General features: G+C 38.0%; 1 pseudogene; it reads right to left on the bottom strand.

The window, feature by feature from the left end:
• The window catches only part of LOC129557912 (eukaryotic translation initiation factor 1A-like), a 67,527-nt pseudogene extending 44,971 nt beyond the window's left edge, over positions 1 to 22,556 (bottom strand).
• Between the last annotated feature and the right edge of the window lie 4,898 nt (positions 22,557 to 27,454).

The raw sequence follows: 27,454 nt of genomic DNA, 5'->3' as shown, positions 1-27,454 counted from the left end.
GCGCCTGCGGCCTACGTAAACAGAACAAACCCTGTGATGGGGTTTTATTGGTTTCCAGCATAAACCAAGGAATCATCAGCCCCTGTCTCTCTCTCTCTCTCTTTCTCTCTCTCTCTGACGCCTATGCCATTCATCCCGAGGATACCTTGGGCCATATCGAGGCTGGTCCCCAATAATTTATGTTCTTTATTTTGACCACATTGGCATGAAATGTTCCCTTAGTATCTCTAATTATCTTGAAGAGATCTGGCCTTTTCCGTGCCATTTTTTCCTCTCTGTTTCTTTGGACTGTTCACTGAGGTAGACTTTCTTATCTCTCCTTCCTCTTCTTTGGAACTCTGCACACACGAATATATCTGTCCTTTTCTCCTTTGTTTTAGCTTCTCTTTGTTTCTCAGCAATTTGTAAGGTATATCCAGACACCCATTTTGCCTTCTTGCATTTCTTTTTCTTGAGGATGGTCTTGATCACTGCCCTTTGTACAATTTCACAAACCTCTGTCCGTAGATATACAGGAACTCTATCAGATCTAATCCCTTGGATCTATTTGTCACTTTCCCTGTCTAATCATAAGGGATATGATTTAGGTCCTACCTGAATAGGCTAGTGGTTTCCCTACTATTTTAAATTTAAATCTGAATTTGGCAATAAGGAGTTCATGATCTGAACCACAATAGATCCCAGTCATTTTTGCTGACTGTATATAGTTTCTCCATCTTTGGCTGCAGAGAAAAGAATCAATCTGGTTTCAGTTATGACCATCCGGTTATGTCCATGTATAGAGTCTTGCCTCGTGTTGCTGGAAATGAGTGCTTTCTGTGAGCAATGTGTTCCCTTGGCAAAGCTCTGTTTCTTTTGACTGGCTATATTTTGTCCTCCAAAGTCAAATTTGCCTGTTACACCAGGTATCTCTCGATTTCCTACTTTTGCATTCCATTCCCCTCTGATAAAAAGGATATCTTTTATGGGTGTCAGTTCTAGAAGTTCCTGTAGGTCTTCACAAAGCTGTGGACCTAACCTTCCAGGTTCCTATGCAATATTACTCTTTACAGCATCAGAATTCATTTCATCACGAGTCACATCTGCAACTGGGTTCTGCTTGTACTGTGGTTCCCTGCCTTCATTCTTTCTTTCGTTTCCTCTCCACTGATCTGTCATAGCAGATTTGTCAAAGACCAACCTTGGGAGTTCCTCTTTCTGTATGCTATATTTTGGATTACATGCTGCTCATGGGTTTCTCAAGGCCGAAATACTGAAGCGGTTTTCCATTCCCTTCTCCAAGGACCATATTTTGTCAGAACCCTTCATTATGACCCATCCATCTTGGGTGGCCCTATATGCCTGGCTCATAATTTCATTGAGTTAGACAAGGCTATGGACCAGGTGATCAGTTTGGTCAGTTTTCTATGGTTATGATTTTCATTCTGTCTTCCCTCTGATAGATAAAGATAAGAGGCTTGTGGAAGCTTCCTGATGGGAGAGACTAACTGAGGGGAAAACTGGTTCTTATTCAGATGGACAGGTCCATGTTCAGTTGAGTTCAGTTTTGTGTCTCAGTCATGCTCAAATCTTTGCATCCCCATAAACTACAGCATGTCAGTCTTCCTTATCCTTCACTAACTCACTGAGTTTACTCAAACTCATGTCCAATGATTCGGTATGCTTTCCAGTTATAATCTGTTGCCCCTCCTCCTCCCACATTGTACCTTTCCCAGCATCACGGTCTTTTCCAATGAGTCAGTTCTTCACATCATCTGGCCAAATTATTGGAGTTTCACCTTTAGCCCCAGTCCTTGCAAGGAATATTCAGGACTGATATCCTTTAGGATAGTCTGGTTGGATTTCTCCTAGCCATCCAAGAGACTCTCAAGAGACTTCTCCAACATCACAGTTCAAAAGCATTAATTTTCCTGCTCAGCTTTCTTTATAGTTGAACTCTCACATCCATACGTAATTTCTGGATAAACAACAGCTTTAACTAGATGCAAATTTCATGTAAAATTACTACATTAAATTTTCATATCTGAAATAAGTAGAGTTCGTCGCTTCTAAGACAGTATGTATCCTGGTTTTCATGTGTGAAAGAACAAAAATCCCACCTTTCCATGTCCAAAATTCCTCAGCAGTTTTCCATACATCAAATATAGAGAATTCATTACCTTATATCAGAGACTCTGCTTACAAATTTAAATATGTGAGCTATACAGTATTCCCTACTTCAGTTAGAAACATCTACATCTAGATGATGAAATATAAAATACAGAATACCATGCTTTGGGCAGTTTTCTTAGTTTATTTTTAACTTAGGGATAGTTATTTTACAGAATTTTGTTTTCTATTAAACCTTAGCTTTCACTTGAGAATACCGTACTTCATGCAAGAAAATATGTGCCTTGATTTTTATACATGAAATAACGTGTATTCCTTAATTTATGTAAGATTTTCTAGTACCCACATTTTATGCATGAGTTCCACATATTCTGTCTATCATGCTGGAAAGTCTAAAACCAGATTTTTAAAAGGGAAATAAAAACAATTACATATTTCATGTAACAAAAAGTGTGCTCAGATTTAGGTCTTGGAAATACTGAGAATTTCATATTTAATGTAGGAAACGGACACACAGATTTTCTAATGATATATTTACAGAATTTCAGAGCACCATGTAGTAAAATCTGCATTCAGAAATTCATAAGTGAACTCCATGTTTCACGGAGGTAAAAATGACATCCAGATTTCCATATGTGAAATATGCAGATCTTATATTTCATGTGGGAACATCACAACCTAGAAATCCAAATTTTATTCTAGTGATTTACCTGTTTCCTGTAGAAATATTGGCACCCAGATTTTCAAAAGTAAATATAGATTTTTTTCATATATCATGTAGGGATATCTTCACCCAGCCTTTCAAAATTTAATATCAGTTCAGTTCAGTTCAGTTCAGTCGCTCAGTCGTGTCCGACTCTCTGTGACCCCGTGAACCACAGCACGCCAGGCCTCCCTGTCCATCACCAACTCCCGGAGTACACTCAAACTCATGTCCACAGAGTCGGTGATGCCATCCAGCCATCTCATTCTCCGTCGTCCCCTTCTCCTCCCGCCCCCAACCTTTCCCAGCATCAGAGTCTTTTCCAGTGAGTCAACTCGTCGCATGAGGTGGCCAAAGTATTGCAGCTTCAGCTTTAGCATCAGTCCCTCCAATGAGCATCCAGGATTGATCTCCTTTAGAATGGACTGGTTGGATCTCCTTGCAGTATAAGGGAATCTCAAGAGTCTTTTCCAACACCACAGTTCAAAAGCATTGATTCTTCGGCTATCAGCTTTCTTCACAGTCCAACTGTCACATCCATACATGACCATGGGAAAAACCATTGCCTTGACTAGACAGACATTGGTTGGCAAAGTAATGTCTCTGCTTTTTAAAATACTACCAAAGAGAATACTAAATTTAAGTAGGGAATTATGTGGCCACATTTTCTTACAGGAAACATAGACGCATGTACATTACCTGTTTGGCACAGATCTAAACGAATCATGGAATATTGCAAAAATTATGTATGAAAATCTGACACAAATTTTCTTATGTGAATAACTGAGAATTCATATTCCATATTTGATTCTTGTCCCAAGTTTTTCAAGTGCAGAATATAAAGTATTCCATATTTCACGGAAGAAGGTCTTTCTTCAAATTCTCTTTGCTGAAATAAAAAGAAATTCATAGCTCAAGCGATTTTTCTATATGATACATAAAATTCCATATTTATTGTAGGGAAATAGATGCCTGATGTTAAACACACAGTATTCCCTATTTCTTGAAGGAATGTTAGCACACAGATTTTCAAATGATAAATATAAAAAATTCCACTACTCAAGTTGAAAATCGGTGACGGTACTTTAAGACGTGAAATAGAGACTTTCATATTCCCTGAATAGAACTCTGCATTCAGAATTTCATAACTGTAATATTAAAAATTGGATATTTCATTCAACAAAATCTTCATATGTGATACACCAATACTTTTCATGTTGGAAACTTGGTCCCCAGATTTTCAAATATGAATTATAGAGACTTTCATAATTCATGTCTTAAAACCTGCACCTAGATTTTCATATGTGAAACTGAGAATTTCCTCTTTGCTGAAGAACTATCTGCTGTCAAACTTCGACACAAGAAACAGAAAATTCGACAGTGTGCCCATAATCATATGTGAAATATATCACATAAGGACAAGCATACTCTGACTTTCACATTTGAAATTGAAATACTCCATATTATTTGTAAACATATTTTCAGTAAAATTTGGGTGCCTGAGTAATTGAATCCCTCATAGTTTAAGAAGTAAAATATTCAACCAGACTTTCATAAAAGAAATAGAGAGACGTCCATCATTCATAAAGAAGCATGTAATTTTTCTAAAGGCATATACAGAATTCCATATTTCAGGTTCGAAAATCTCCTTTTATTGACAAATGTGAGACCGAGTTGTTGCTATTTTTCAGTTGATCTGTCATATCCAACTCTGCAACACCGTGGACAGCAGTACTCCAGGGTTCCCTGACCTTCCGTGTCTCCAACACTTTGCACAGACTCATGTTTGTTGAGTCGAGATATTACCGTCTCTTGAAGAATTTTCCACAATTTACTGTGATCCAGAGAGTCAAAGGCTTTGGCATAGTCAATAAAGCAGAAATAGATGTTTTCTGGAACTCTCTTGTATTTTCAGAGATCCAGCGGATGTTTACAATTTGATCTCTGATTCCTTTGCCCTTTTCCAAAACCAGCTTGAATATCTGGAAGTTCATGGTTCACATATTGTTGAAGCCTGCCTTGGAGAATTTTGAGCATTATTTTACCAGCACGTGAGATGAAGCTCTTTGTTTAGTAATTTGAGTATTCTTTGGCATTGCTTTTCTTTGCGATTGGAATGAAAACTGACCTTTTCCATTCCTTGGCCATTGTGGAGTTTTCCAAATTTGTTGGAGCAGAGAGTTGTGGCTGTGTGGCACCGGAGCAGCCAGCAGTCAAGAGGAGATATCCCACACCCAATGTAAGGAGCAGAGGTTGTGTTTTGCTGTAGGAGCAGGGAAGAGATACTCCCCGTCCAAAGGAAAAGAAACCCCAGTAAGATGATAGGTGCAGAGAGAGGGCATTTGAGGGCAGAAAGACTGAAACCACCATCATAGGAAGCTAACAAATCCATCACATGGACCACCACCTTGTCTAACTCAGTGAAACTAAGACATGCTGTGTAGGGCCACACATGAGAGGCAAACATACATATCCACTGGGAAACAACCTCGCTTTGCCTATATGGACCTTTGTTGACAAAGCGATGTCTCTGTTTCTCAGTACATTGTGTTTAGGTTTGTCATAGCTTTTCTTCCTGGGAGCAAGAGTCTTATATTTTCATGGCTGTAATCTGTCCCCAGTCATTTTGGAGCCTATTCACTGTCTGTCACTGCTTTCATTTTTAAACTTTCTATTTGCAAAATTCTGCCTTTAGCCTTTGTTCTGCATCACTTTGTACCCCAAGTCCAAACTTGCCTGTTACTCCACGTATCGCTTGACTTCCTGTTTTTACGTCACAGTTAGCTATGATGAAACAGACATCCCTTTTTGGTGTTAATTTTATAAAATCTTGGAGGTTTTCCTAAATCTATTAAAGTCCCTGGTAGCTTTGATGATAAAGAATTGAAATAAAGAAACTTGCATTCTTCATTTACAAAAATCTACACCAAGATTTTCATACAAAATTAGGGAATTCCACATTAACAGTAGGAAATATAACCATCCTGCATTTCAAATGTGAATTACAGAGAATTCCAACTTTCAAATAGAACTGACACCTAGATTTTCATATGTGAAATTTAGAGAATCATATAGGAAAATATACACCAAAATACTTAAATATGAAATATAGACAATTTATATTTTGTTTGAAAATATTGCCCTTGATTTTCATATTTGAAATACAGGAATTCCATATTTCAAGTGGTAAAGCAACACCTGGACAATCAATAAATACAAAAATTTCGTATTACATGAAAGAAATTTATGTATCTAGATTTCACTTATTCATAATTTTTAGTATTTATTTATTTATTTAAGGCTACACTGAGTCTTCATTGCTGTGCAGAAAGTTTCTCTACTTGCAGCAGTTGGGGACTACTCTTCATTGCAATGAGCTAGCTTCTCATGGCAGTGTCTCCTCTTCCAGCGCACAAGCTCTAGGGCTCTCAGGTTCAGCACTTGTGGGTACACAGGTTTATCTACTTTGCCAGTATGTGTGATCTCCTCAGACCAAGGATCAAACCCATGTCCCCTGCATTGACAGACAAATTCTTAAGCCACTGGATCACTGGTGAAGACCAACAGGCTTTTTTTTTTTTTTTTGGTACATTTTAAAAAACTTATTTATTAAATTGGGGGCTAATTGTAGTATTGAGTGGGTTTTCCATACATTGACATGAATCAGCCATGTGTTTACAATTGTTCTTCATGTGAACATTCCTTCCACCTCACTCCCATCCCAAACCTCCAGGTCATCCCAGTGCACCAGCCCTGAGCACCTTGTCTCATGTATCGAACCCGGACTGGTGATCTGTTTCACATATAATCATATACATGTTTCAATGATATTCTCTCAAATAAACCCACTTTCACCTTCTCCCACAGAGTCCTAAAGACTATTCTATACATTTGTGTCTCTATTGCCGTCTCATCTATACTGTCATTGATATCATATTTTGAAATTTCGTTATATGCATTAGTGTAGCGTAGTGGTGTTTTTTGTTCTGATTTACTTCTATTTCTGTAATAGGCTTCAGTTTCATCTACCTCTTTAGAACTGATTCAAATTAAATCTTTTTAACGACTGAATAATATTCCTTTGTGTATATGTACCAAAGATTTCTTATCCATTCTTCTGCCAGTGGACATCTAGGTTGCTTCCATATCCTGGCAATTATAAACAGTGCTGTGATGACCATTGGGGTACACATGTCTCTTTCAGTTCTTGTTTCCTTGGTGTGTATGTCAGGCAGTGGAATCGCTAGGTCATATGGCAGTACTGTTCCCAATTTTTTACCTAATCTCCACAATGTTCTCCATAGTGCCTATACTAGTTTGCTGATCCACCAACAGTGTAAGAGGGTTCTCCTTTCTCCACACCACTCCAGAATTTCTTTCGTGTAGACTTTAAGGTAGCATCCATTTTGACCAGGATGAGGTGTTACCTCTTTGCTGGTGTCATTCTTTTACACTTGGATTACCAGATTTCCTAGCGCCACTTGTTTAAGAGACTTTTTCTTTTTTTTTCCATTGTAGATACTTGCCTCCCTTTTCAAAGAGAAGTTGCCCATAGGTGTGTGGCTTCATTCCTGGGCTTTCTATTTGTTTCAATGATCTATATTTTATCTTTGTGCCAGTACCATAATGTCTTGATGATTACAGCTTTGTAGTATAGCCTGAAGTCAAGCAGGTTCATTCTTCCAGGTCCATTTTTCCTTCTCAAGATTGCCTTGGTTATTCGAGGTTTTTGGTATTTCCATACAAATTGTGACATTATTTGTTTATAGTTCTATGAAAAATACCTTTGGTAGCTTGATAGGGATTGCATTGAATCTATAGATTGCTTTAGGTGGTATACTCATTTTCACTATTCTGATACTTCCAATCCATAAACATGGTATATTTCTCAATCTATTTATGTCCTCTTTGATTTCTTTCACCAGTGGGTTTCTTTTTTTAGTTATATATATATATATATATATATATATATATGTCTTTTTTTAGTTATATATATATATATATGTCTTTTTTTAGTTATATATATATATATATATGTCTTTTTTTAGTTATATATATATATATGTCTTTTGTTTCTTTAGGTTTTTTTTTTTTTAGTTTTATATATATATGTCTTTTGTTTCTGTAGGTAGATTTATTTCTAAGTATTTTATTCTTTTTATTTCAATGGTGAATAAGAATGTTTCCTAAATTTGTCTTTCTGTTTTCTAATGTTAGTAAGTAGGTATGCAGAGAATTTCTGGGTGTTAATTTTACATCCTGCAACTTTACTATGTTTATTGCTTCAGTTTAGTTCAGTTCAGTTCAGTCGCTCACTCGTGTCTGACTCCTTGGGTTCCCGTGAATCACAGCACTCCAGCCTCACTGTCCAACACCAACTCCCGGAGTTCACTCAAGCTCATGTCCATCGAGTCGGTGATGCCATCCATCCATCTCATTCTCTGTCCTTCCCTTCTCCTCCCGCTCCCAATTCTTCCCAGCATAAGAGTCTTTTCCCTTGAGTCAACTGGTCGCATGCGTTGGCCAAAGTATTGGAATTTCAGCTTTAGCATCAGTCCTTCCAATGAACACCCAGGATTGATCTCCTTTAGAATGGATGGTTGTATCTCCTTGCTGTCCAAGGGACTATCAGCACTAGTCATTTTCTGGTGGAGTCTTTAGTGTTTTCTATGTAGAGGATCATGATATCGGCCAAGACTCACAGTTTTAATTCTTCTTTTCCAAAAGATATTCCATTTATTTCCTTTTCCTCTCTGATTGCCTGGTTAAAACTTCTAAATCTGTGTTTAATAGTAGCGGTGGGAGTGGGCATTCTTGTCTTCTTCCTGACTTTAGGGGGACTGCTTTCAATTTTTCACCATTGAGGATCATCTTTGCTGTTTGTTTGTCATATATAACTTTTATTATATTGAGGTATGTTCCTTCTATTCCTTCTTTCTGGAGTTTTGTTTTTTTTTTTGTCATAAATGAATGTTGAATTTTGTCGACGACCTTCTCTATCTATTGAGATAATCATATGCGTTTTATCATTCAATTTGTTAACGTGGTGTATTACTTTGATTGACGTGCAGATATTAAAGAATCCTTGGATCCCTGAGATAAAGCCCACTTGATCTTTTTAAAATGCTGTTGGATTCCGTTTGTTAAGATTTTGTTAAGGATTTTTGCATCTATGTCCATCAGTGTTATTGGAGTGTAGTTTTCTTTTCTTGTGGCATATTTGTCTGGTTTTGGGGTCAGGGTGACAGTGGCCTCATAGAATGACTTTGGAAATTGTACTAACTCTGCAAATTTCCTGAAGAATTTGAGTAGAATCAGTGTTCAGTTCAGTTCAGTTCATTCGCTCAGTCGTGTTCGACTCTTTGTGACCCAATGTATCACAGCACGCCAGGCCTCCGTTTCCATCACCAACTCTCGGAGTTCACTCAAACTCACCTCCATTAAGTGGGTGATGCCATTCAGAAATCTCATATTTTTCATCCCCTTTTCCTTGGCCCCCAATCCCTCTCAGCATCAGAGTATTTTCTAGTGAGTCAACTCTTCGCATGAGGTGGCCAAAGTACTAGAGTTTCAGCTTTAAGATCAGTCCTTCCAAAGCACACCCAGGACTGATCTCCTTTAGAATGGACTAGTTGGATTTCCTTACAGTACAAGGGACTCTCAAGAGTCTTCTCCAACACCACAGTTCAAAAGCATCAATTCTTCAGTCATCAGCTTTCTTCACAGTCTAATTCTCACATCCATACATGACCACTGGAAAAAACATAGTCTTGACTAGACAGACCTTGGATGGCAAAGTACTCTCCCTGCTTTTTAATATGCTATCTACGTACGTCATAACTTTGCTCCCAAAGAGTAAACATTTTTTAATTTTATGGCCGCAATCAGCATCCGCAGTGATTTTGAAGCCCAAAAAATGAAGTCCGACACTGTTTCCACTGTTTCCCCATCTGTTTCCCATGAAGTGATGGAACCAGATGCCATGATCTTCGTTTTCTGAATGTTTAGGTTCAAGTCAACTTTTTCACTCTTCTCTTTCACTTTCATCAAGATGCTTTTGAGTTCCTCTTCACTTTCTGCCATAAGTGTGGTGTCATCTGCACATCTAAGGTTGTTGATATTTCTCCCGGCAATCTTGATTCCAGTTTGTGCTTCTTCCAGCTTAGCGTTCCTCAGGATGTACTCTGCATATAACGTCAATAAGCAAGGTGACAATATACAACTTTGACGTACTCCTTTTCCTATTTGGAACCAGTCTGTTTTTCCATGTCCAATTCTAACTGTTGCTTCCTGACCTGTATACCGATTTCTCAAGAGGCAGGTCAGGTGGTCTCGTATTCCTATCTCTTTCAGAATTTTCCAGTTTGTTGTGATCCACAGAGTCAAAGGCTTTGGCATAGTCAATGAAAAATAAGTGTTAGCTCTTGTCAATTTTTTTTTTTTTTTTTTAAGAATTCAGCTCTGAAGCCACCTTGTTCTGGGCTTTTGTTTGCTGGAAGAATTATGACTACAGTTTATATTTCCGTGCTTGTGACATGTCTGTTAGGTGTTTCTATTTCCTCCTGCTTCAGTTTTGGAAAGTTATACTGCACTAAGAGTTTGTTCATTTCTTCACAGTTGTACATTTTATTGGCATATAGTTATTGATAGTAGTCTCTTATGATCCTTTGTATTTCTGTATTATTTGCTATAGTTTCTCCAGTTTCATTTCTAATTTTGTTGATTGATTTTTCTTCCTTTGTTTCTTGATGACTGTGGATAATGTTTTTTTTTTTTTCAATTTTATTTTTCGTCTCATTGAACCAGCTTTTATATTTGTTGATTTCTGCTATGTTCTAGTTTGTTTCTTTTGAATTTGCTTCTCTCCTAATTTTTATAATTTCTTTCCTTCTACTAGCCATGGCATTTTTCATTTCCTTCTCCAGGTGAGGAAACATCCCTGTTTATTTTGTTACCCTAACCTTGTGGGGCCACGTGCAGTGGGAGAATAAATCAAAACCATCCTTTGTAGAATCCTTGATACCCAAGCCAAGATTTAATAGACTAGTTCTGGAAGGCAGAGAGCCTGATGAACTATGAATGTAGGTTCGTGACATTGTACAGGACAGAGATCAACACCATCCCCAAGATAAAGAAATTTCAAAAATTTAAATGCATGTGGGGAGCATTTACAAATAGTTGTGAAAAGACGGGAAGTAAAAAGCAAAGGTGAAAAGGAAATGTATACCCATTTGAATGCAGAGTTGCAAAGAATTGCTGGGAGAGATAAGAAAGTCTTCCTCAGGGATCAATGCAAAGAAGGAGAGGTAAATAATAGAATGGGGAAGACTAGAGATCTCTTCAAGCAAATTAGAGAATCCAGGGAAATATTTCATGCAAAGATGGGCTAAATAAAAGACAGAAATGGTAGAGACCCATCAGAAGCAGAAGATAATAAGAGGTGGCAAGAATACACAGAACTGTAAAAAAAGATATTGGAAATTGAAGTCAAGTGGGTCTCAGTAAGCATCACTATGATCAAAGCTAGTGGATGCGATGGAATTCCAGTTGAGCTATTTCAAATCCTGAAAGATGATGCTGTGAAAGCTCTACATTCAGCATGCCAGCAGATATGGAAAACCCAGCCATGGCCACAGGACTGTAAAAAGTCAGTTTTCATTCCAATCTCAAAGAGAGTCAATGCCAAATAATGCTGCCTTCTATGGGGGGAAGGGGTATCAAAGAATCACCCCAAGCACATTATTTGGTGACTGAACCACAAAACTCATCTCATTTTAAAAGCCTTTCCAAATTTCCACAGGATGTGTTTTCATCCATGCACAGACCCTTAAATGACACCTTTCAGGCAGTGATGCCAGTATCCACACTACCCACTCTTCTTACATTTTGTGGAGCCATCTGTGGCCAACAACTTTAGAATGAAAAGTATTAGTGTCATTTATGAGTAGCAACACCCTCATTATAAACAATGCAATGTCGCTGGAGGTTTGCTCCATTCTTCCTGCCCTCAGGCTTCTCTCGTTAAGAATAGTACTCCAGTCTCACCCAATTGGCTGAAATTGCATCTGTTCACCTAGTCCTTAGGGATGCCACAACGAAATGGGTTCTCAAAAATATATGCACATTCACAGATTCCTATGCTGTGGCTAATGCCTGCCCCCTGCCCCCCCCCACCCCGCGGTAAATTGATTTCACCTGCTCACTGCTCCTTTCTCCTGGGGTCTCACACACACTGCTGCCACAATCACTAATACTCACACAAGATTCCTACTAAAGACAGGTAATTGCTTCCTTAATTAATTTATTCTTGGTTCCTTGGAATCAATAGATATCACTGACTCTGGTCAGTGAAATCACTCCAACTCTCAGAAAACTCAACAGCGGACACTTCAACAAAAAATTCTTTCATATTTTCAATGCAAAAGACTTTGCTTATTGAATGCCATAGCAAGTTTCTTAAAGAGATACTCCTAAATGTGATTCCAGAAATGGATAAAAAAGAAGATCTTTGTCCTCATCTTGCTAAACTCTCACACCCTGAGTCTTCTTCCTCACGTAGAAATTCTTCTATTCTCCCCAGATTCCACGTTGGGTATTTTTTAGGCAAGAATCAAGTTTTTTTACTCTAAGACAATGTTCTAATTTGTCCTATGATTCTACTTCCCCAGTCTGCTATAATTTTAGAATCACTTCACTACGCACTACTTGGGTGCAACCTCAAAAATGACAGAATGACCTTAGTTCATTTCCAAGGCAAACCATTCAAAATCACAGTAATGCTAGTCTCTGCCCTGAATTCTGATCCTGAAGAAGTTCAGATTCATCAGTTCTCTGAAGACCAAGAACACCTCCTTGAATTAACAGCAAGTGAAAGATGTCCTTATCATCATAAGGGATTGGAATGCAAAAGGACAAAGTCAAGAGATACCTGGAATAGCAGGCAAGTTTGGCCTTGGAATAAAAGATGAAGCAGAACAAAGACTAATCAAACTGTCAAGAAAATGTAGTGGTCAAAGCAAAGATCCTTTGACAACCACACAAGAGATGGCTTTACACATGGACATCACCAAATGGTGCCTAATGGTATCAGCCTGACTATATAATCAGAGGGAGAAGTGTATAAGTTCAGGGGAAAAAAAAATCTGGAGCCCACTATGGATCAGATCATCAGTAACAATCTGCCAAATTCAGAAGGTCAGGTGCACAACTACTACAGGTGCCAGCCAGGGACTAGAAAATCAAATCCTCTATGAATATGCAGTGCAGGTGGCAAAGAGATTCCAGCGTTTATATCTAGTAAACAGAGCACCTCAAAAACCAGGGAAGGAGGTGCAAAATATTGTACAGCAAACAGTGAGTGAAACAATGCCAAAGAAAAAGAAAAGAATGGAGGTGGATGTACAAATAGCTGAGGAAAGAAGAGCAGCAGAAAGCAAGTGGAAAAGGCAAAAGTATCCAAACAAAGTTCAGATTTCCAGAGAAGAGAAAGGAGATGTAAAACACTCCTGCAGTACACAATGCAAAGATATATAAGAAATCAAAAAAAGCGGAAAGACTAAAAAAATCTCTTAAAAAATCTGAATATATAAATGCAACATTTCATCCACAGGTGGGCTCAGTAAAGGACAGAAAATTGAAAGGCCTAAAAGAAGGAAAAGAGATCAAGACAAGATAGAAAGCATGCAAAGAACTTTAGGACAAAAAGATCTTACTGCCCCAGATAACCAGGACACTGTGATGAATCCCACAGAGCCAACCATTCTTGAATGTGAAGTCAAGTGGGCCTTACAAAGCACTGCTGTCAACAAAGCTAATGTAGGTGATGGAATTCTGTCAGTGCTGCATAAAATTCCAAATATTGATGCTATGAAAGTGTGACATTCAATATGTCAGCAAATGTGGAAAATTTAGCAGTGGTCACAGAACTAGAAAAACGAAATTCTTACCCCAGTCTGCAAGAAAGACAATACTAACGAATGATAAAAACCACTGCACAACTTCACTTGTCTTCCAAGCAGGTAAAGTTATGCTCAAAATCCACTAAGCTTCTCTTCATCATTCCATGAATTGAGGAACTCCAGATGTTCAAGCTGGGTCAGACATATCAGAGGTATAAGAGTTGAAATGGTCACCATTTGCTGGATTTTAGAAGTAATAGAAGTACTAAATTTCGTTGATCACTCTCAGCAAATTTGGAAACTCAGCAGTGGCGACAGGAATGGAAATGGTCAACATTCATTTCAATTCTAAAGAAAGGCAGTGCCAAAGAATGCAGAAACTACCACACAAATGCACCCATCTCACACGCTAGTAAAGCAATGTTTAAAATTCTCTTAGCCAAGCTTCAGCAATATGTAAACCATGAACTTCTAGATGTTCAAGATGGTTTTAGAAGAGGTAGAGGAACCAGAGATCAAATTGCTAATATCTGCTTGTTCATCAAAAAAGAAAGAGACTTCCATAGAAACATCTATTTCTTCTTTATTGACTATACCAAAGCTTCTGACTGCGTGGATCACAATAAACTATGGAAAATTCCAAAGGGAATGGGAATACGAGGCCACCTGATCTGCCCCTTGAGAAATCTGTATGAGGGTCAGGAAGCAACATGTTAGAACGGCCATGAACAACAGTCTGCTTCCAAATAGGAAACGGGGTACATCAAGGCTGTATGTTGTCACCCTACTTATTTAACTTATAGGCAAAGTACATCATATGAAATGCTGGGCTAGAGGAAGCACAAGATGGAAGCAAGATTGCTGGGACATATTTCACTAACCTCAGATATGTACATGACACCACCCTTTTGACAGAAAGTGAAGAAGAAGTAAAAGAGCCTCTTGATGAAAGTGAAAGAGGAGAGTGAAAAAGTTGGCTTAAAGCTAAACATTCTGAAAACTAAGATCATGGCACCCGGTCCTATCACTCCATGGCAAATAGAAAGGGAAAAATGGAAGTCATTGACGTATTTTATCTTTTTGGGCTCTAAAATCACTCCAGATGGTGACTTTGGCCATCAAATTAGAAAACAAATATTTCTTGTCAGAAAAGCTATGAGAAATCGAGACATGTGTGAAAAAGAAAAGATACCAGTTCGCTCACAAACTTTGGTATAGTCAAGTCTATGGTCTTTGCTGTATTCACATAGAGTTGATTGAGCAGGACCACAAAAGTTGCAGAATCCTGAAGAATTGATGCTTTTGAATTGTGGTATTGGAGAAGATTCTTGAGAGTTCCTTGGACAGCAAGGGGATCAAATTAGTCAATCGTCAAGGAAATCAGCCCAAAATAACCATTGGATGAACTGCTAGTGAAGCTGAAGCTCTAATACTTTGTCTATCTGATGCAAAGAGCCAACTCATTGGAAAAGACCCTGATAATGAGAAGTACTGAAGGTAGAAGGAGAAGGGTGTGACAAGACTGAGTGTGTTGGATGGCATCACTGCCAATGCAATAGATATGAACTTGGGCAAGCTCTGGGAGATGGTAGTGCCTATTGAGGCTTGCCTGATGCAGTCCATGACATCACAAGGAGTCAGATATGACTTCCCACTAAACAACAAAAGGGAGCGTCCTAATTGCACTTTCATCTTTATCTCTCAAAATTTTCCAGCAGCACCTATAAAGGATAATATATTCTCTCCATTGTATATTGTTGCCTCCTTTGTCATAGATTAGGTAAGCATTTGGACAAGAGATTATTTCAGGGTCTTCTATCTGTTCCATTGGGCTGTATTCTTTTTTTTTTGGAAGTTTCATGCTGTGTGGATGACTACAACTTTGAATTACAGACTGAAAACAGGAAACCTGATTCCTCCAGATCTGCTTATTTTTCTCATGATAGCATGGCTATTCAAGGTCTTTTACATTTCCCAACAAGTTATAAAAAAAAAAAATTATCTAGTTCTGTGAAAAATGTCATTGGCAATTTCAAAGCAATTGTTTTGAATATGTAAATTGCTTTTTGTCGCACAGCCATTTTCACAGTATTGATTCTCCAAGTCAAAGAGAATGTTATATTTATCCATTTATTTTGTCACCCTTGATTTATTTCCTCCATGTCTTATTCAATTCAGCACACAAATCTTTTCCCAGGTTTACTTTCGGGAATTTTATTCTTCTTGCAGTGGTGACTGGGATTCCTTTCTTAATTTGTTTTTGATGTCAGTTTATAGGAATTCCAGAGATTGCTGTGTGTTAATTTTATAGCCAGACACTTCCCTGAATTCATGAAGTACTGCTAGTAATTATCTGGTTGTATGGTAGGATTCTCTGTGCATAGTATCATATCATCTGCAAACAGGGACAGTTTTACCTCTTATTTTCCTTTTCATTTGAAACTTTTTTTCCTTCTTCTTCCTATTCTCTGATTGCAGTAGCTAAGTGTCCCAAGACTGTGTTGAGTAACCATGGTGAAAAAGAAGCATCTTTCTTGTATTCATGAATTAGGGGTCATGGTTTCAGAATTTTACTATAGAGAACACTGTTTGTGGTGAGTTTATCCATGCTGCTGCTGCTGCTGCTAAGTCACTTCAGTCGTGTCCGACTCTGTGTGACCCCATAGATGGAAGCCCAATAGGCTCCCCCGTCCCTGGGATTCTCCAGGCAAGAACACTGGAGTGGGTTGCCATTTCCTTCTCCAATGTGTGAAAGTGAAAAGTGAAAGTGAAGTCGCTCAGTCGTGTCCGACCCCTAGCGACCCCATGGACTGCAGCCCACCAGGCTCCTCCATCCATGGGATTTTCCAGGCAAGAGTACTGGAGTGGCTTGCCATTGCCTTCTCCGGAGTTTATCCATAAATGGCCTTTATTATGTTAAAGAAGATTCCCTTTATTCCCTCCTCCTCTACAGGTTTAATCATAACTAGGTGTTAAATTTTGTCAAAAGCTTTTTCTGAATCTATATCCTAAACAGATTCAACACCTCTCCTTGGAATACTTAGGTATCTTTCGGTTTGTTTGTTTGTTTTTCTTCCTTTGGCCACATGTCCTGATGCTGGGAATGATTGAAGGTAAAGGAGAAGTGGGTAGCTAGTGATGGGATGGTTAGATAACAGCACTGATTCTATGGACGGAAATCTGAACAAATTGTGGTAAATAGTGAAGGGAAGCCTGTCAGGCTAAAGTCCATGGGGGTGACAAAGAGCCAGAGCTGACTTAATGACTGAATAACAGCAAATGTTCTCCTTATGTTCTTGACAGGAGTAGCTTTTTTTTTTTTTTTACTACTTCATTTTCTATCCCACCTCACCCTATCTAGATTCTACTTATGTTACATCGGCTCCTTATCATGTTGAGATTCAGCCACATTTTGCTGTTTTTATTGCTACCCACATGGCCCAACATTTCTGTGATTTTAAACTCCACATGTTTCAGTGGTTTCCTAACCACCAGCATCCTGATATTTTCCTGACACACTGATGTTTCATTCTATTCTGTTCATCTCGGTGTCACACTGTGTGCATATGCCAATTTTCTATTTCCCTTGATTTTTCTTTGCTGTTAATGTATATGAGACATTCTTTTAAATTACTAATGAAGATTTTTTTCTTTGTTTTGTACATTCTTATGTGATGACTATTCCATATTGACCTGTTTGATGTTCTTTGATATAATATGTTCTCCAGTTGAAATAAACAGTCAAATCATATGACTATTTCTGTTTATGATTTACTCACCGCTGTTCAGGATTAGAGGCCTCTGTTTCAAAAATATAGCCTAAATAATGAAACAAACAAGAAACAAAACTTAAATATGTAAATCTTAATAAAGTCTAGATTTGAAAACAAAATTATCTCCAAGAAAGGAGTATATTGTTTGCAAGTTAAAACTGCCAACTTTGTCTATTCATCCCTAGATCAGCCAAAAAATATCATCAGCTTCTTTGAAAAGCATATTTTAAAATGATGATTAAGGCAAATGGCAGACGAAACAATGGACAACAAATTAATCTGAAACATATACAAGCAACTCCTACAGCTCAATTCCAGAAAAATAAATGACCCAATCAGAAATTGGGCCAAAGAACTGAGATTACTTTTCTCCAAAGGAGACATACAGATGGCTAACAAACATATGATGATGCTCATTATCAGAGATGCAAATCAAAACCACAATAAGGTACCATTCCATACCAGTCAAATTGACTTCTATCCAAAAGTCTACAAGCAATAAATTCTGGAGAGGTTGCAGAGAAAAGGGAAGCCTCTTACACTGTTGGTGGAATGCAAGCTAGTACAGCAACTATGGAGAACAGTGTGGGGATTCCTTAAAAAATAAAACTGCAATAGGACTGCCATGTGACCCAGATTACACTGCCTGGCATACACTCCGAGGAAACAAGAATTGAAAGAGACAGGTGTACGCCAATCTCCATTGCATCACTGTTTATCATAGACAGGGTATGCAAGCATCCTAGATGTCCATTCGTTGAAGACGAATGGATAAGAAAGCTGTGATGAATATACACACTGGAATATTCACTTCAGTTCAGTTCAGTCGCTCAGTAGTGTCCGACTCGAGCACCCCATGAGTCTCAGCACGCCAGGCATCCCTGTCCATCACCAACTCCCAGAGTTTACACAAACTCATGTCCATCGAGTCGGTGATGCCATCCATCCATCACATCCTCTGTCATCCCCTTCTCCTCCTACCCCCAATCTCTCCTAGCATCAGGGTGTTTTGCAATGAGCCAACTCTTCACAGGACGTACCCAAAATATTGACCCAGATTCATCATCAGTCCTTTCAATAAACACCCAGAACTGATCTCCTTTAGGATGGACTGGTTGCATCTCCTTGCAATCCAAGAGACTCTCAAAAATCTTCTCCAACAACACAGTTCAAAAGCATCAATTCTTTGGTGTTCAGCTTTCTTCAAGTTCAACTCTCACATCTATACCTGATCATTGATAAAACCAGAGCTTTGAATGGACGGACCTTTTTTGTCAAATTAATGTCTCTGTTTTTTTATATGCTGTCTAGGATGATCATCACTTTCCTTTAAAGGAGTAAAAGTCTTAATTTCATGCTATAATCACCATCTACAGTGATTTTGGAAACCAAAAAAATAAAGTCTGACAGTGTTTCCACTGTTTCCCCACCTATTTCCCATGAAGTGATGGGACCAGATGCCATAATCTTAGTTATTTGAATGTTGAGCTTTAAGCCAGCTTTTTACTCTCCTCTTTCACTTGCATCAAGAGGCTTTTTAGTTCCTCTTCACTTTCTGCCATAAGCGTGATGTCATCTGCATATCTGAGGTTATTGATATTTCTACCGGGAATCGTGATCCAAGATTGTGCTTTCCGACCAGTGTTTCTCATGAAGTACTCTGAAGAACTTAAAAAAGCAGGCTGACAATATATAGCCTTGATGTACTTTTTCGTATTTGGAACCAGTCTATTGTTCCAGTAGTAGAATATTATCAGCCATTAAAATCAGTTCTAAAGAGTGGGTGAAACCAGAGCCTTACTTAGAGAGTGAAGTAAGCCAGAAAGAAAAACACCAATAGCATATACTAATGCATATTTGTGGACTTTAGAAAAATGGTTATGGTAACCCTGTATGCGAGACAGCAAAAGAGACACATGTAAAGAACAGTCTTAGGACACTGTGGGAGAGGACGAGGGAGAGATGATATGGGAGAATGACATTGAAACATGTAAATTATCACATGTGAAAGAAATTTCCAGTCCATGTTCGATGCATGATACTGGATGCTCAGGGCTGGTGCACTGGGATAACCCAGAGGGATGGGATGGGAAGGGAGGTAGGAGGGAGTTTAAGGATGGGGAACACATGTACACCCATAGGAGATTCATGTCAATACCTGGCAAAACCAATACACTACTTTAAAGTAAAAAAAAGAAAAAAGAAAACTGAAAATAAAAAAGGATTAGAACATATAAAAGCAAACAAACAATACGAAATTCAGAATTCTACATCAGGAGTACTAAATAACAACAGACAGGGGCATTTCTACTTTAGAGAAATTGTGGTTAGAGTAAAAATATCTTTCACTTTCCTTTTCTTGGTGAATGGTATTTGCTCTTCTGTAGTGGGAATGTTTTCATCAGTATCCCTTAAATCAGAGTCCATAATTGCTCTTCAAGTGACTTATTACTGAGGATTTCAAGGAGAAATGGAAAGAGGGAACAAAGATATATCAGAAGGAGTACAGAATCTAATATTAAGTGTAGAACAAATTGCACCACTTTGTATATAAATTTTTCAAAATTTCTTCTCACTTTGAATTAAGCGATTTTTTCCCAGTCACTCACTGTTTAAGTTTTACCCATGAAAATGGGATCCTCTCCTCTCACACGAGGAGGCTTTCATGTGACCAAAGGAAAATATTTTCAGACTAGGGAACTTTTTAAAGAGATTAGCGGTCAGGGCTTGTAGAACTTGAAGGGTACCTAATGAAAGACACCTGAGTGGGGCACTGTAAAAGACAGATAGTCTGGACACAGTCTCCCCAGCTTGCCACGCTTCATCTCTCTTTAAAAATTGGTCTTTTTACTTACCGTACCCCCAAAATAGAGGCTACCTCTGATCTTTGGACCACTACATATGGGAAGAAAGTCTGCTAAGAAGCAAAATAACCAAGTGGTTGGTATTGAAAATACCTAAATATGAAAGAGGTTAACAGTTCCAAGGAAATGGTTTGATTATGAAGATTATGAGAAAAATTAAAATTAGAAGACAGAACTTTGCAGGCCCACGTTCATTCCATAGTTCCACCTCAAACAGTTTACATTTTATCTACTCTACGCAACATAATCTGAGGAAGAAATTGTTACAATTTAGAGTTTGGCGGCTGCTAATCTGAAAATATCTTAAGTATTTAGAAGACATACACATATAAGGGAAGTTGTTTGTTCAAGTCCAGAAAGTTATTAGTACGAGGTTTCCTCAGGAACTCTCCACTTGATGAAATTGTAGTACATTCTCAAGCTACTCTTATTCTCACATTTCCCTAAGGTTGGACAAGGTACTACAACAAGCAACCTGATACTCTGTGCAAGCTACTATTATCAGTATCATCATTTTCCATATTCCCATTGTATTGTTCTCATCAGCAGTAGGAGAAGGCAATGACAACCCACTGCAGTACTCTTGCCTGGAAAATCCCATCGACAGAGGTGCCTGGTAGTCTGTAAGCCATGCGGTTGCGAAGAGTCGACATGACTGAGCGAGTTTCATTTCGCTCTTCACTTTCATACATTGGAAAAGGAAATGGTAACCCACTCCAGTGTTCTTGCCTGGAAAATCCCTGGGATGGAGTTACCTGGTGGTTTGCCATCTATGGGGTCACATTAAAGTTATCTGTCATGCTTGTGGAGAAGCCAATGGCAAGGCCCTATCTATAGCTATTCATCAGAAAGTGTCTGTGTTTAACTATGTTAGGAATCTATACGCTATATGTATAGATGTGCTAAAGCACAATTTATACTATTTAAACCTTAGTCTAAAGAGAAGATAGAGTCAAAAATTATGATATTGAATATGAAGAATTCATATTAATGCATAGACTTTGTACAGACTACAGATACTGATATATTTGTGGAAGCTTCTTGGTGTTTCTGGGAGCTTTTGAAGATTAAAATGAGTCTGATCTAGGCCTTCAAATAATGACGAGGTTTCAGTAGGAGACATTCAGAAAGAAGGGAAGGACACCTCTGGCAAAAGGAACATTAACAAGACTCTGAATAGGAAAATAATAAAGCAAGGAGTTTAAGTGTACCTGAATGACAGATTTGCCTGTTACTCCAGGTGTTTCTTGACTTCCTACTTTTGCATTCCAGCCCCCTCTAATGAAAAGGACATCTTTTTTTGGGTGTTCTAAAAGATCTTATAGGTCTTCATAGAACCGTTCAACTTTGGCTTCTTCAGTGTCACTTGTTGGGGCATAGGCTTGGATTACTTTAATATTGAATGGTTTGCCTTGGACACAAACAGAAATCATTCTGTCGTTTATGAGATTGCATCCAAGTATTCCATTTCAGACTCTTTTGTTGACCATGATAGCTACTTCATTTCTTTTAAGTGATTCCTAACCCACAGTAGTAGATATAATGGTTATTTGAGTTAAATTTAACCATTCCAGTCCATTTGAGTTCACTGATTCCCAGAATGTCGATGCTCACACTTGCCATCTCCTGTTTGACCACTTCCAATTTGTCATGATTCATGGACCTAACATTCCAGGTATCTAAGCAATATTGCTCTTTACAGCACTGGATCTTGCTTCTATCACTAGTCACATCCACAAGACGGTTTTGTTTTTGCTTTGGCTTCATCCCTTCAGTCTTTCTGGATTTATTTCTCCACTGATCTCCAGTAGCATATTGGGCACCTACCAACCTGGGGAATTCCTCATTCAGTATCCTATCATTGTGCCTTTTCATACTGTTCATGGGGTTCTCAAGGCAAGTATACTGAAGTGGTTTGCCATTCCCTTCTGCAGTGAACCACACTGAGTTAGACAAGGCTGTGATCTGTGAGATCAGATCGACAGGTTTTCTGTGATTATATTTTCAGTGTGTCTGCCTGCTGATGCCCTCTCGCAATACCTACCATCTTACTTGGGTTTCTCTTACCTTGGTTGTGGGGTATCTCTTTACGGTTGCTCCAGCAAAGCACAGCCACTGCTCCTTACCTTGGACAAGGTGTATCTCTTAACTACCACACGTCCTGACCTTGAATATGGAATAGCTCATCTCGGCCCTCCTGCGCCTGCATAGTCGCCACCATTTGGACATGGGGTTGCTCCTCTCAGCCACAACCCAGAGCTCGGGCGAGGGGTAGTTCCTCTTGGTCATGCTTCTGCGTGGTCCATCACACAGCCGGCATCACTTCTGCATGGTCTGTTGTGCAGTTTTGCCAAGAGAACGCACTGGTCATAGCAAAAACCCTCTTTCAACAACATAAGAGAAGACTCTACACGTGGACATCACCAGATGGTGAACACTGAAATCAGATTGATTATATTCTTTGCAGCAAAAGATGGAGAAGCTCTATACAGTTAGCAAAAACAAGACCAGGAGCTGACTGTGGCTCACATCATGAATGCCTTATTGCCAAATTCAGACTTAAATTGAAGAAAATAAGGAAAACCACTAGACCATTCAGATATGACCTAAGTCAAATCCCTTATGATTATACAGAAGAAGTGAGAAATATATTTTAGGGACTAGATATGATTGATAGAGAGCCTGACGAACTATAGATGGAAGTTCGTGACATTGTACAGGAGAGAGGGATCAAGATCATCCCCACTGAAAAGAAATGCAGAAAAGCTAAATCACTGTCTGGTGAGGCCTTACAAATAGCTGTGAAAAGAGGAGAAGTGAAGAGCAAAGGAGAAAAGGAAACATATAAGCATCTGAATGCAGAGTTCCAAAGAATAGCAAGGAGAGATAAGAAAGCCTTGCTCAGCGACCAATGCAAAGAAATAGAGAAAAACAACAGAATAGAAAAGACTAGAGATATCTTCAAGAAAATTAGAGATACCAAAGCAACATTTCATGCAAAGATGGTCTCGATAAAGGACAGAAATGCTATGGGCTTAATAGAAGCAGGAGAAATGGAGAAGTGGCAAGAACACAGAACTGTCCAAAAAAAAGATCTTCCCAACCAAAATAATCATGATGGTGTGATCACTCATCTAGAGCCAGACGTCTTGGACTGTGAAGTCAAATGGGCCTTAGAAATCATCACTAGGAACAAAGCTAGTGGAGGTGATGGAATTCCAGTTGAGCTGTTGCAAATCCTGAAAAATGAAGCTGTGACAGTGCTGCCCTCAATATGCCAGCAAATTTGGAAAACTCAGCAGTGGCCACAGGACTGGCAAAAGTCCGTTTTCATTCCAGTCCCAAAGAAAGGCAATGGCAAAGAATGCTCAAACAACCACTCAATTACACTCATCTCACACTCTAGTAAAATCATGCTCAAAATACTCCAAGCCACTCTTCAGCTATACATGAACAGTGAAGTCCCAGATGTTCAAGCTGGTTTTAGAAAAGGCAGAGGGACCAGAGATCAAATTGTCAATGCCCCCTGTTTCATGGAAAAAACAAGATAGTTCCAAAAAACCATACATTTCTGCTTTATTGACCCATTTCTTTTTTCAGTCATTTGTTATTTAGGCATTGAGCTTCACGAGCTGCTTTTGTAGTGTAAGGATTAATTATTTGTCAGTGACTTCGTTGCCTGTTATTTCCTCTGTTTCATAGGGTGCCTTTCACATTGCTTATAGTCTCCTACTGATCACTATAGTAAAAGCGGATATCAAACGAAATCATAAGTAATCCTGTCAGTCAAGTAAGGAAGAAGTTGAAATTTGCGGTTTAAATATCAGAGGAAGCTGGTTCATCACCTGTAAGCAGTGTATGTGATGAGGGGAGAGACTTGATGAAACCTCAGTGGGAGGAAAATGGATTTCTTGATATCAACAACAAATAAGATATGTACAAGGATTGCCAATTTCTCATCAGAGCTTCTTCCACACTATTATGTCAATCAGACGTCTAACGGTCTACTTTTCCATGGTCTTTCTTTATCTCCAACACTTCTCAGGAGCTTGGCTTCATTTACTGTTATTTTCTCCCTTTCAAAGGATGTCTTTTCACATTTCTTTTAGGTTCCTTCATTGTACAAAAGATTTTAACTTCAATTAGGTCACATATGTTTGCTTGAGTTTTATTTCCGTTTCTCTGGGAGGTGGGTCAGAGAGCATCTTGCTGTGATTTACGTCAAAGTGTGTCCTGCCTACATTTTCCTCTAAGAGTTTTATAGTTTCTAGTCTTATATTTAGATCTTTAATCCATTTTGAGTTTAGTTTTGCATATGTTGTTAGGAAGGGTTATGGTTTCATTCTTTTAGAATTTGTTGATGATTTTTCCCTCAACACCACTTGTTAAAGAGATTATCATTTTTCCATTGTATATTATTTCCTCCTTTGTCAAAATTAAGATGCCCATGGATGTGTGGACTTATGTCTAGGCTTTCTATTTTGTTCCACTGATCTAGATCTCTGTCTTTGTGCTACTGTCTTGATAACTGTAATTTTGTAGTATAGTCTGAAGTCAGGCAGGTTGATTACTCCATTTCATTCTTCTTTCTCAGGATTGCTTCTGCTTTTAGAGGTTTCCCTGTGTTTCTATATTTACTTTGAAAGTATAAATACTGTGAAAATATTTGTTCTAGTTTTGTGAAGAATACTATTGCTTACTTGATAAGAGTTGCATTGAACCTATAGATTGCTTCGGTTTGTGTACTCATTTTCACTATATTATTTCTTCAAGTCCATCAACCTGGTATAATTCTCTATCTGTCTCATCTTTCTTTTATCATTGTTTTATAGTTTTCTATATATGCATATAAGTCTTTTTGTTTCTTTATGTAAATTTACCGCTAAGTATGCTATTCTTTTCATTGAAACGCTGAACAGGATTTATTCTCTATTTTCTCATTGTTCATGTATAGCAATGCAAGGGGCTTCTGGGTAATAATTTATAACCTGCAACATTTTGATATTCATTAATTAGCTCTAGTAATATTCTTGTGGTGTCTTTAGGGCTTTATATGTAGAGGATCATGTCGTCTGCAAATAGTGAGAGTTACTTTTTTTTTTTTTTAACCAACCTGGATTACTTTTTATTTCATTTTCTTCTCTGACTGTTGTGTCTAGGACTTCCAAATCAATGTTGAATTGTTGTGGTGAGAGTGAGCACCCTTGGCTTGCTCCTGATTTTATAGGAAATCCTTTCAATTTTTCACCATTGGAGATACTGTTTGTCGTGGGTTTCTCATATATGGCTTTTATTGTGTTGAGATATGTTCCTCTTAACACTTGCTTTCTGGAGAGTTATCATAAGGAGGTGTTGACTTTTGTGAAAGAATTTCTCTGCATCTATTGAGATAATCATATTGTTTTTAATCTTTCCATTTAATATGGTGTATCAGATTGATTTGCAAATATTAAGGAATCCTTGCATCCCTGGGATGATGTCCACGTGCTTCTGAGGTAATGATGTATGACCTTTTTGATATGTTTTTGGATTCTGTTTGCTAGAAGTTGCAGGAAAATTTCTGCACCTATGTTTACCAATATGTTTAGTAACATTAGCCTGTAGTTTTCTTTCTTTTTTGCATCTTTGTCTGGTTTCGGTATTAGGGTGATGGTGGCCTCGGAGAATGAGTTGGGGAGTTTATCAGCCTCTGCAATTTTCTGGAAGAGTTTGAGTTGGTTAAGGCTTTGTTCTTCCATAAACCATTTTTTGGTAAATTCCAAAAAAAAAAAAAAAAAGTAGGATTCACCTGTGAAACCGTCTGGTCCTGGTCTTTTGATCATTGAAAGATTCTTGATTACAGGTTTTATTTCCGTGATTTTGTTTCATCTATAAGATTTTCTACTTGCTCGTCCATTTATGGACAGTTATTCTTTTCTAAGATTTTTTTTTTCCATTTCTTTAACGTTGTCCATTTATGTGACATATAATTTCTCACAATAATCTCTTATGACCTTTGATATGTCTGTGTTTTCTGTTGTGATTACTCTATTTTCATCTGTAATTTTATTATTTGGATTTTTCTCCACCACCCCAGCACCCCCTCTTTTTTTAAAATTTTTTCCTTGATCACTCTGGCTAATGCTTTGTCCTTTGATTTATATTCTAAAAGAACCAGATTTTCATTTTATTGATCTTTGCCATAGTCACTATTGTTTCTTTTTCACTTATTTCTGCTCTGATTTTTATGATTCTATTCATTCTACTAACTTGGGGGTTCTTTTCTTCTTTTTGTGTTTGCTTTAGATGTAAAGGTAGCCTCTTTCTTTGATGTTCATCTTCTTCCTTGAGGCAGATTTGTATGCTGTGAAACTCCTTCTTAACATTGCTTGTTACTGAAACCCAAAGTTTTGGGTTGTCGTGTTTTAATTTTCTTTTTGTAATTTTATTTATTTTACGGAGGATAATTAGTTTACATTATTGTATTGGTTTTGCCATACCTTAACATGAATCTGCCCCCAGGTGTATATATGTTTTTATTTTCCTTTGATTGAATTTAAATTTGATTTCCTTTTTGATTTTTTCTGTGATCTGTTGCTTATTCAGATGTCTGTTATTTAACCTCCATATGCTTGGAGATTTATTTAATTTTTCTTCTGTGTTTGACACCTATTGTTACTTCATTGTGATTGGAATAGATGCTCGAAATTCTTTCACTTTTCTTTTCTTTCTTTTTTTTTTTTTTTTTTTTGTTTGAATTTAGCAATGCTAGTTTTATGGACTGGGATTTGATCTTTCCAGGAGGCTGTTCCATGTGCACTTGAGGAAAGGTGTATCCATTACTAATGAGTGTAATGCCTATATATAGCAATTAGGTGTAACTAGACCATTGTGCTATTTAGCAGACCCTCAATATGTAAGGTAAATGAAATCAAGTAGAAAAGGGGAAATTAACAGTAACACAATTATAATGGGGGCTTTTATATCCCACTCACACCTATGGACACTTCAACTGAAAAGAAAATTAGCAAATACTCATGAGCTGTAAACGTTCTTTTGTAGGTTGTCTGTTTTTACACTTATTACAGTGCCTCAGGTACGGGAGGAGGAGGTACTCTAAAGTTGGCC

Source organism: Moschus berezovskii, chromosome Y (assembly GCF_049115385.1).
Source record: "Moschus berezovskii isolate FMDL1 chromosome Y, NW_MosBer_1.0, whole genome shotgun sequence".
Classification (NCBI taxonomy): Eukaryota; Metazoa; Chordata; class Mammalia; order Artiodactyla; family Moschidae; genus Moschus; species Moschus berezovskii.
This window is presented reverse-complemented; position numbering and strand designations above follow the sequence as displayed.